Below are 10,022 nucleotides of genomic sequence, written 5' to 3' on the forward strand. Positions count from 1 at the left end.
TGTATGTATAAAATGTTTGATTTTATAGGATTCATAGTTAAGAGACAGACAATCTTACATTTCAGATGAGACTTAGAACTTTGGAACTATCTTAAGTTGGTAAGGACTGTGGGGACCTTTGAATTTGACAATATGCAGTATGAGAAGATTATGAATCGTTTGGGGGCCAGGGGAAGAATGTTGTAGTTTGAATGGATGGCCCCCAATAGATTCAGGATTTTCTTACACTTTGTAATTCAGATCTGCAGCCACCTGGCTGGAGGAGATGTCACTGTGGGTGGATTCTAGTCTAAAGATATGCAGAATGCTTGAGCTCTGCCTGGAGATTCTAAGTGTGCTTGCTTGCTAGTGGTGGCTTTTGGCTTCTCTCTCTGTCTGTCTCTCTGCTTGGTCCTGTGAAAGAGAGCCAGCTTCTGCCATTATGGAACTTCCCCTAAATCTGTGAGCTTCAGTAAATCCCTTCTTACGTTACTGTGCCTAGTTTGGAGGTTCATCTCAGTCACCGGAAATTGTCTACTACACTACCATACCTGGCTCTCTGCTTGGTCTTGGTACTCCTGCCATTAGTTTGTTCTCATTATGGAGAGTTGTTTTGGAGGGATCCCTGGCTGGTCAGTTTCAAAGTCCACCACAGATCCTTCTTCCACCCTCATCGTTGAAGGTAGGGCCCTTCTGGTTGGAGCCCCAACTCGCATTTAAGCCTGAGGTGCTCACCATCTGTTAGTTCCTTGGGGTGCTGCCAAGGAGTTCAGGGGCTTCCCTCAGCCCCTCAACAGCTGCTGAGAATGTCTGTTGGCGGTTTATCTCAACCACCTTGCATTTGTGGCCTGTGGAAATACTTCGTCCACTGTTCTTGAGCTAAATGCTGTCTGACCAGGTGTGGTGGTTTGATTCAGGTGTCCCCCATAAACTTAGGTGTTCTGAATGCTAGGTTCCCAGCTGATGGATATTTGGGAATTAATGCCTCCTGGAGGGAGTGTATTGTTGGGGGCCGGCTTATGGGTATTAAAGCCAGTTTCCCCATGCCAGTGTTGGGCACACCCTCCTGTTGCTGTAGTCCACCTTATGTTGGCCAGGCGGTGATGTCCTCCCTCTGCTCATGCCATCATTTTCCCCTGCCATCGTGGAGCTTCCCCTCGAGCCTGTAAGCCAAAATAAATCTCTTTTTCCCAGAAGCTGCTCTTGGTTGGGTGATTTCTACCAGCAATGCAAACCGGACTGCAACACCAGGTGTTTTGGTTTTCTACTTAGTAACTCCCCATCTTAGGGAGGAATTTAAGAAGCTCTGCACTGCCACCATCTTGCCAAATCTGCTTGTCTGGACTACAACTGTTGGCCACTTCCAGCTCCTCTCTTTTTAGTTCTTTGTCCAGTGCTGAAATGTGCAGGTTTTTACTGAATCCAATTGTCTCATAGAAGGTAACATTAGCATATAATAAAGCATTAACATTTCGTGAATAGGCTTGGAGTTTTAAGTTAAGCTCTGCTAAAGAAAACTGAAGATTTGAAAACATCAACAGAGCATTTTTTTTTTTGTTTTTCATGGTGAGTTATAGTCCTGAGCCTAGTGAGGTATGCCAGGAACCCACATTTTGCAAATCTGCACCCCAGCGGAGAACAATTCTCACAGTTGGGTGTCTAGTTTAGTAATCTGTCAGCTTTGCTTGACTAAAGTCACATCATTGATTGATGCCAAATCTTGCTCAATTAAAGGTTCGTTTTTCTTTTGGCCGTTGACAAATGCAACATTGATTATGGGTTATTAGCATCCACCCCCTCAGATTTCAAATGTGCTGAGAGCATTTCCCTGAATACCAACTACAGCAACAGGAACTAGGATGCTAAACCACCTTTCTATTCTGGGCCCAAGGACACCTGCTAGCCTGTCTAACTACAGGCAGGGGATTTGCTTAGTGAGGACCTTCCTAGCAAGATTAAAGGCAGAAAATGAAAGAAAAAGAAACTTTTTCCAACCTCCATCTAATTCCTAGTGCCCTACCTCCAAGTCAAGAGAAATTTTTTTTTCGTTTGTTTGTTTTTGTTTTTTATTTGTTTTCAGAGGTAGGATCTCACTCTAGCTTTGGCTGACCTGGAATTCACTTTGTAGTTTCAGGGTGTCCTCAAACTCACGGTGATCCTCCTACCTCTACCTCCCCAGTGCTGGGATTAAAGCATGTGCCACCCAGCCAAAAATGATATTTTATGATGACATCTGGGTTCTTTTAAAAAAAGATTTTTATTATTTATTTGCAAGGAGCAAGAGGGAGAGAGGGAAAGAGAGCAAGAGAGAAAGAGAATGAGATTGGGCACACTAGGGCCTCTAGCCTCTGCAAACAAACTCCAGATGCATGTGCCACTTTGTGCATCTGGCTTGACATGGGTACTGGGGAATCAAACCTGGGTCGTTAGGCTTTACAGGCAAGTGCCTTAACTGCTGAGCCATCTCTCCAGCCCAGCATTTGGGTTCTTTTTACTTGTCCTTTCATTCTTCTGCTGTGCCCAGCTTCACTGTTCTGAGACTTGGGTAGGGCATAGCCTTCAGCACCCCAGTTCCTCAGCTTCTTAGCTCAGCTCAGCAACAAGCCTGGAGCGTGTCCCGATGACAGTAATGAGAGTTAACACTTACTGGGTGCTTGCCAGGAGGATCCCGGGCCACTGAAGAGCTTTAGATACATTTTCTCATCGAATTCCTCCCCAAGATCTGAGGTAGCTGAGGAAACAGAGGCATGGAGAAATTAAGTGGCTTGCTTAAGATAATCAAAGCAGGAAGTGTCAGAAGCCTGGAGCCTCGCTGTAATGCACACCACTCCCCAGGAAAAGCAGGTCAGCTTGGAAGTAGAGTGCTGCTTCCAAGTGTGGCCCGCAGCAGCACTTGAAATGACTCACATAAAAGGCACAACGTAACGCTTCTCAACCGCCTCCATGTCCAGTGTCAATTAAACACCATCCCTCCAGGAGGCTGTTCATCAAAACGTTTGTCAAAAAACAAAAAAAATTAATGCTGCTGAAGTCAGCACGCCTTCTCATCCATTTACAGAATAGCTGTCAAGTTTGTTGGCGGCAATTCTCCCCTACTCTTCCCCACGTGGTATGCAGAAGACCCTGCTGTAAAAATGCCTCCAGTGCTTTTTAAAAGTTTGCTTATTGATTTATTTACTGCTGTGTGTGGGTGTCTATGAGTGCACCAGGATCTCTTGCTGCAAGTGAACAGCAGACACATGTGCAACTTTGTGTCTGCTTTTTTGTGGGTGCCGGAAGATTGAACCCAGGTCAACAGGCTTTGCAAGCATGCGTCTGTGACTACTGAGCCATCTTCCCAGTCCCTTCAGAGCTTTTTCTAACCCCAATCCCTGGTCAGTTCTCCCATCTCCTGGTCAGTGATGATGGTCCTGTGGGCCATCAGGAGTTCAATTTTCTTTTCAAATGAAGACTAAGCAAGTCTTTGCAGGGACTCTGCTCTCATCTACCTGACTGCCTTGTGGAAGGCTGGTCTGGGAATCAGAGCTGAGTGGAATGTAAAGGTCTCATAACCCTTGCCTGAAAGAACATGAGCTTGCGGAGAATCCAGGGAATGAAAATAAAATTCCCAGTTTGGATGCCAGGCCAGTGAGACAAATCTTGTTTGTGGTTTGGTATTAAGTAATGTCCTAATCCTCCGCTCACAGGAGCTGGGATCTCTGTGGAACAGTGGTCAGCTTTGCATCAGGGTCTTCACCTTCCCTGGACTGACTTCCAGGGCCATTTGCCGGCATAGTAAATATTTGTCCTGTCAGGTGGCATTTGGCTGTTCACATGTCTTATTTAAGAAATAGATGCCAGAAATCTCTCTCTCTCTTTCTCTCTCTCTCTCTCTCTCTCTCTCTCTCTCTCTCTTTCCTCTCAAACTACAAGGAGATATGCACATGCCAATATTTCGCACGCTTCCCTAACAACCGTCAAGTTACAGATAAAGGCTGATATCTTCAGAGTTCTCATAGCCTTATTGAGTTTGGGTCAAGTCCAAGTGAAAACATTCTAGTCTCAGTTATATATGTGCCTTCGCAGTATAGCCTGTTGCAGACCAGAAGCAATCACTATTCTGACATGCCTCTGTTACTGAAAAGTTAAGGAAGTTGGAAGAGGGAATACAAAGATTAGATTTTTCCAAAAATGAAGTTGCAAATTTCGTGGCACTGAGCTATTTGGATAGGTAGAGGGAATTCACAGCGATTTAGGAAGGCCTTGGAAAGCTACAGGAAGGATCAACCCCAACATTTGAAAAGACAGGAAGGAACGGAGAGAACACTTAAGTGGGATGGGCAGGATTTGGGGCCTGAAGAAAATTTATCCATTAGAACATCGGGGTGACTCCCAAGCTATACATTCAAAGACCATCACCAGAAGCGACAATGCCATAACCTAGCGGACAACAGTGCATGACTCGTGGGAAACAGATGAAAGAGTCTGCCTGAGTCTGTGCTTAGAGGAAAGTTGGGGCAATGGCTTTGATTGGTTTGTGGGAGCCTCTCCTAGGCTCAGAAGGCAGGTATAGTGAGAAGTAGCAAGCGATTTGCTTACTATTGGGTCACTGTCCCCTTGCCCTGGGATTAGTCACTCTAGAAACTACCCTGGCAAACAAGACCACAAGGCTCAGGAGCATCAGGTTGTGTATTTTGGTTCTAGAATGAAGGTCCTCCCCCAAAAAGGGAAGTAAATATTTTTTTTTTAAAAATATATTTATTAGCCGGGCATGGTGGCACACGCCTTTAATCCCAGCACTTGGGAGGCAGAGGTAGGGGGATCGCAGAGAGTTTGAGGTCACCCTGAGACTACATAGTTAATTCCAGGTCAGCCTGGGCCACAGTGAGACCCTACCTCAAAAAAAAAAATATTTATTTATTGAGAGAGAGATTGTGTGTGTGTGTGTGGGGGGGGCATACCAGGACCTCTTTCCATTGCAAATGAACTCCAAACTCATCACCACTTTGTGCATCTGGTTTTATGTGGGTACTGGGGAACTAAATGAGCCCAGGCCATTAGGCTTTGCAAGCAAGTGCCTTTAATTGCTGAGCCATTTCCCCAGACCTAATTTTATCAAAATTTAAAAGTATTGTGTGCCTTTGAAACCCAGGGACCAACAATCTTCTGTTGCTTTTAAAGCACACAGCCATGACACATGGCATCATGCGGACTTCTCGCCAGCACCGTGGGGAGTTCAGGCATGATCTCCATTGACTGGACAGGAAACCAAGACCGGGGTACTTACAGCTGCTGGAAGTCACCCAGGAAAGTGTCAGAGCAGGATGGGGCATGGATGGTTTGACTCGAGGTTCTGACGCGTTTCCCATTCTGTATTCCCATCCACTACTCCATCTGGCCCTTATCCTGTTGGCACTTTTCAGCATTGCTTATCTGTCCATGGGGTAGGGAAAAAGCCAGAGCTTTAGTCAGTCTTATTCAGATTCAAACTTACTGTAGAAATGAAGCCCCGGTATGTCCCTAAGACTCTCGGATGAAGATCTTCCTCTGTTTCCTTGGCATGACACTGGTCTTTTCTGGCATCATTAATGCCAGCCCTGCTCTTCCTCCACCTTCACACCCCCAAGCCAAAGCATGTAGAATAACAGGTGCTAGCAATGGTGGCTACTCAGTGGACAGCTGTTGCCGAGCTCCTCCTCCACACGAGGATCTTGGGGCTCCAGTGGTACCTTTCCTCTGAATTCATGGACCAGTTAGGTGCATCATTTGAAATGAGTAAGTATGTAGTCAGATAATGATTACTTGGTAATAGCCTTTTGTTCACAATTAATTTTATTTATTTATTTATTTGAGACTGAAAGAAAGAAAGAGGGAGAGGGAGAGAGAGAGAGAGAGAGAGAGAGAGAGAGAGGGAGGGAGGGAAGGAGAGAGAGAGAGAGAATGGGCACATCAGGGCCTCTAGCCACTGCAAATGAAGTCAGATGCACGCACCACCTTGTGCATCTGGCTTACGTGGGTCCTGGGGAATGGAGCCTCCAACTGGGGTCCTTAGGCTTCACAGGCAGGCACAAAGCCATCTCTCCAGCCCCACTTGGTAATATCTTTTTTTTTTTTTAATTTTTATTTATTTATTTATTTGAGAGCGACAGACACAGAGAGAAAGACAGATAGAGAGAGAGAGAGAATGGGCGCGCCAGGGCTTCCAGCCTCTGCAAACGAACTCCAGACGCGTGCGCCCCTTTGTGCATCTGGCTAACGTGGGACCTGGGGAACCGAGCCTCGAACCGGGGTCCTTAGGCTTCACAGGCAAGCGCTTAACCGCTAAGCCACCTCTCCAGCCCTCACTTGGTAATATCTTAATGTGAATCAAATGCTATCAGAAGGAAATGTAACCACTCACGTGGATAAAAGAACTTTGAAGGAAAGGAACGTTGCGCCAAAGTAGCATGTATCAAAGAGAGTAAATGGGCGAGGAAAGAGAAAAGGTGGCGGGATCCTCTTCACCTGCCCTCCAGGCCATTGCTACCTCTTCTTCAAGCTTCCCAGAGCCCTGGAAAGCAGCCACGGGCTCTCTTGCCCTCACCCTTTTGGATGGGATTGGCCAATGGGAGATAGTGGTAGATCTCCGGGTGGAAGAGGAGGGAAGGGGAGGCCCCTTGCCTGCTGGCTCCTCACCTGGAGGTCACAGCTGCTGTCGGGAGACCTCCTCCAGTCACACTTTCCTCATCCTGCCCAGACCAGAGGTAGCAGCGTCCCAGAGCCCTTCACAGCCCTGTTGCTGCTCCCGCCCCCACCCCCACCGGCTGCTCTCACCCTGTAACTTGGCCCTTTGTGAAATTTCCTTTACTCAACCTCTCAAGTATTCTGACAGTGTCTTACTGGGACCCTGACCAATGCACAAGGCTTCCCTGAGGAAGTGACTTTGAATCGGAAATGACTCAAGAGAAAGAATTTGTTGGGGGGATGAAAGTTACCAAGTAGAGAAGAACATTGTTGGCCTGAGTGAACAACATGCATTCGAGGAACAGGAATTTGGTTGAAGGCTAGAGAGATGGCTTAGCGGTTAAGGCACTTGCCTGTAAAGCCTAAAGACCTAGGTTCAATTCCCCAGGACCCATGTAAGCCAGATGCACAAGGAGGCAGAGGCATCTGGCATTCATTTGCAGTGGCTGGAGGCCTTGGTGCCCCTATTCTCTCTCTATGTGCCTCTCTGTCTGTCTCTGCTTCTTTCTCTCTCTGTTACAGAAATAAATATAAAAAAATCAACTTTAAAACAACAATTTGGTTGAGTGTGGAGAACAAAGGCATGATGAGAGTGAAGAGATCAGCCAGGAGCCCAACCGGTACACAGGCGTGCAAGCTGTGTACCGCACAACTTCGCAGGGAGCCTCCTCCTGGACTATGCCGTGACTCCAGACTGTGACTCCAGGGCTTAGACATCAAGGTGGCCTTTTAGGTGTCAGACCCTGCTGGATCTGAGGGCCATATTAAAAACATGGATCTGGATGCTAAGAACCCTAGAAAAGCACAGGCTTGTTTTACAAAGACTATGTGTGTGGTGGTGGGGAAGGAGGCAGAGAGACAGAGCTTTTATTCACTTAGGGCAAAAAGATCTTTGGGGAAGACTAGTTAGGAGGTTTGTATATTTGGCAACATAGAGAGTGATGATGGTGGGGAGACCGAAGGAAATATATGACTTAAAGAAAATATTTATGAAGTAAACTCAGTAGTACTTGATAGATTAGAAGGAGAAATTATGCAGGAGGGGTTGTAGATGATTCTGGATTATTTCTGACTGCTGTGGCTGGTTAGATAAGAATGCCACTCCTGAACTGGGGATACAAGGCCAAGACCAAGTGATAGCAAGGCTGTGGAGTCAATCACGGGAAGAGAAATCCAGAGAGTCTGTGAAGAGTTCAAATGAGGGGGGATTGGAAACTGATTACTGAACTTCACATCTTGGAGGTCACTGGTAGCCATCGCGGAGTTGTTTTGGTGCAAGAGAGGTTGGAGTGGGTAAGTCTGAGGTGAGGCGTGGAGGCAGAGGACTTAGACGAAGCTACTGGGATGCCAGGCGTGATGGGGAGAGCGTGGTGTTACGTGCGAGAAGAAGGCGGGACGGGCTGTAACACTGTCTTTCGTAGAAGAACACTCCTTGGGAAAATTGAATGGAAATACAGAGATTGAACAGACAACAGAGAGGAAGGATGATTGAAAGTAATGATTACTGAGGAGGAGAGTTGATGGCGCCTGGAAGGAGGTGAAGAAAGTTGATGTAGATTGCTTTTCACTGAACTTCCTCACACAGTGGGTAAGAGAGGGAGCGTGCACTGTGGGAGGGCTGGGGCTTCCAATGGGTGATGCTGAGGGACTTTCCAGATGGCAGTCCCTATTGTCTGTCTGAAGTAGAAAATGTCACCCAGACATCATCTGCTCAGAGTGAGGATATGTGTGAACACAGGCGAGTAGGTGTGTGCAGGAATTGTATGTGATAGTATCTGTGAAGTTCACTCGTGCGGTTTTGAGGAAAGCCCTAGTAGCTTTGAAAATCTAGTATTAAACGGAAAGAACCAGACAGGACTCGAGGGAGCCAGTCCCAGTCCAATGAGCAGAGGAGGCTGGGGCTCCCTGAGCATGGTTCCCGGCTCCCCCATAGCACCCAGTTTGTCCTTAGGAACAGCAGATGAGGACAGAACATCTCAGGATGTACTTCAAATGTTACCGTGATATTTGTAGGACTGCAGATGCAAATAGAAAGTGTGTGGATGAGGCTTAAGTGTGGGGAAGAGAAATCGATCACTCGTGAATCGTGTGATTGTTTGAATTGCTGATCTGCAAAGGCTTTCCCTGCTGAGGTGTAAATGTGGGTGAGGGGTGTAAATGTTTCAGGACCACAGTTGAAAGTCCAGGACTTTGGAGTAAGTAGACCGGCCCGTATGTATCTGTGGATGTGGTACGTTTTGACTGACGAGGGCTGCCGGCTTGACAACTGCCATGCCATAGACCCTTGTTAGAGGAGCTGGAGAGATGATTCAGTGCTATATTCAAGACACTTGCTGTGCACGTGTGAGCACCTGAGATTGGATCCCCAGAGTCCATGTAAAGCCAAACACCGTGGTGCTAGTGCCTATAAGACAAGGTGAGGTTGAGAAGGTAGGCAGAGATACGAGAATCCCAGAAGGGCATGGGCTAGCTAGTTGGAAAATGCACTTCCTGAACTTCCTGAAACAAGGTGGAAGGTGAGAACTGACACTCAAAGTTGTCCTCTGACCTCCCCATGTGCACTCATACACACGAACATGAACACACAAACACCACCACCACCAAAATCCTCAAATATTGCTAGTAAGGCCCTAACTCACTGAACTCAGGCTAAACAAAATGTTAACTCCACTCTCCATGTGTAAACAACCTTGGTGTGACACAACCTCTCCTTGCTGATCCAAGGTGAGATACCTCAAAGGCCACTTCCCTTCAAGTCAGTGCTCTTCACTTAGTATTGTAGTCTCCTTTTTTTCTCTTTTTTTTTTCCTGTATCTAATTGGCTCATATAATGGAGGGAGAGATGCGGTGACTTGTCATTCTCCTTCAAACTAACTCACTGTGACCAGTTAAGGGCCTGTTTGTCCCCGGCATCAGTCTGGGTTTTTTAACACATCATCTCCAGACAATCACTGTGCAATTTAATCCTTATTTATTTATCTCACTTAATCCTTATGACAACCTCATGGGCTCTATATTCTTAACATTAATATAGAGATGGAGAAACTGAGGCTTAGAGAAGCTAAGTATATGAGGTCACTCTGCTAGAAAGTACAAGATTACAACCCGGTGTCTTGTTAATGACAAAGCCCAGGCCCCTTCTCTCCCCCCCCCCACTGCAGTGGATTGTACCCCAGTATCTTCTTTTTTTAAAAAATTATTTATTTATTTATTTGAGAACGGCAGACACAGAGAGAAAGACAGATAGAGGGGGAGAGAGAGAGAATGGGTGCCCCAGGGCTTCCAGCCTCTGCAAACGAACTCCAGACGCGGGCACCCCCTTGTGCATCTGGCTAACGTGG

The sequence above is a fragment of the Jaculus jaculus genome, chromosome 7 (assembly GCF_020740685.1).
Source record: "Jaculus jaculus isolate mJacJac1 chromosome 7, mJacJac1.mat.Y.cur, whole genome shotgun sequence".
NCBI lineage: Eukaryota > Metazoa > Chordata > Mammalia > Rodentia > Dipodidae > Jaculus > Jaculus jaculus.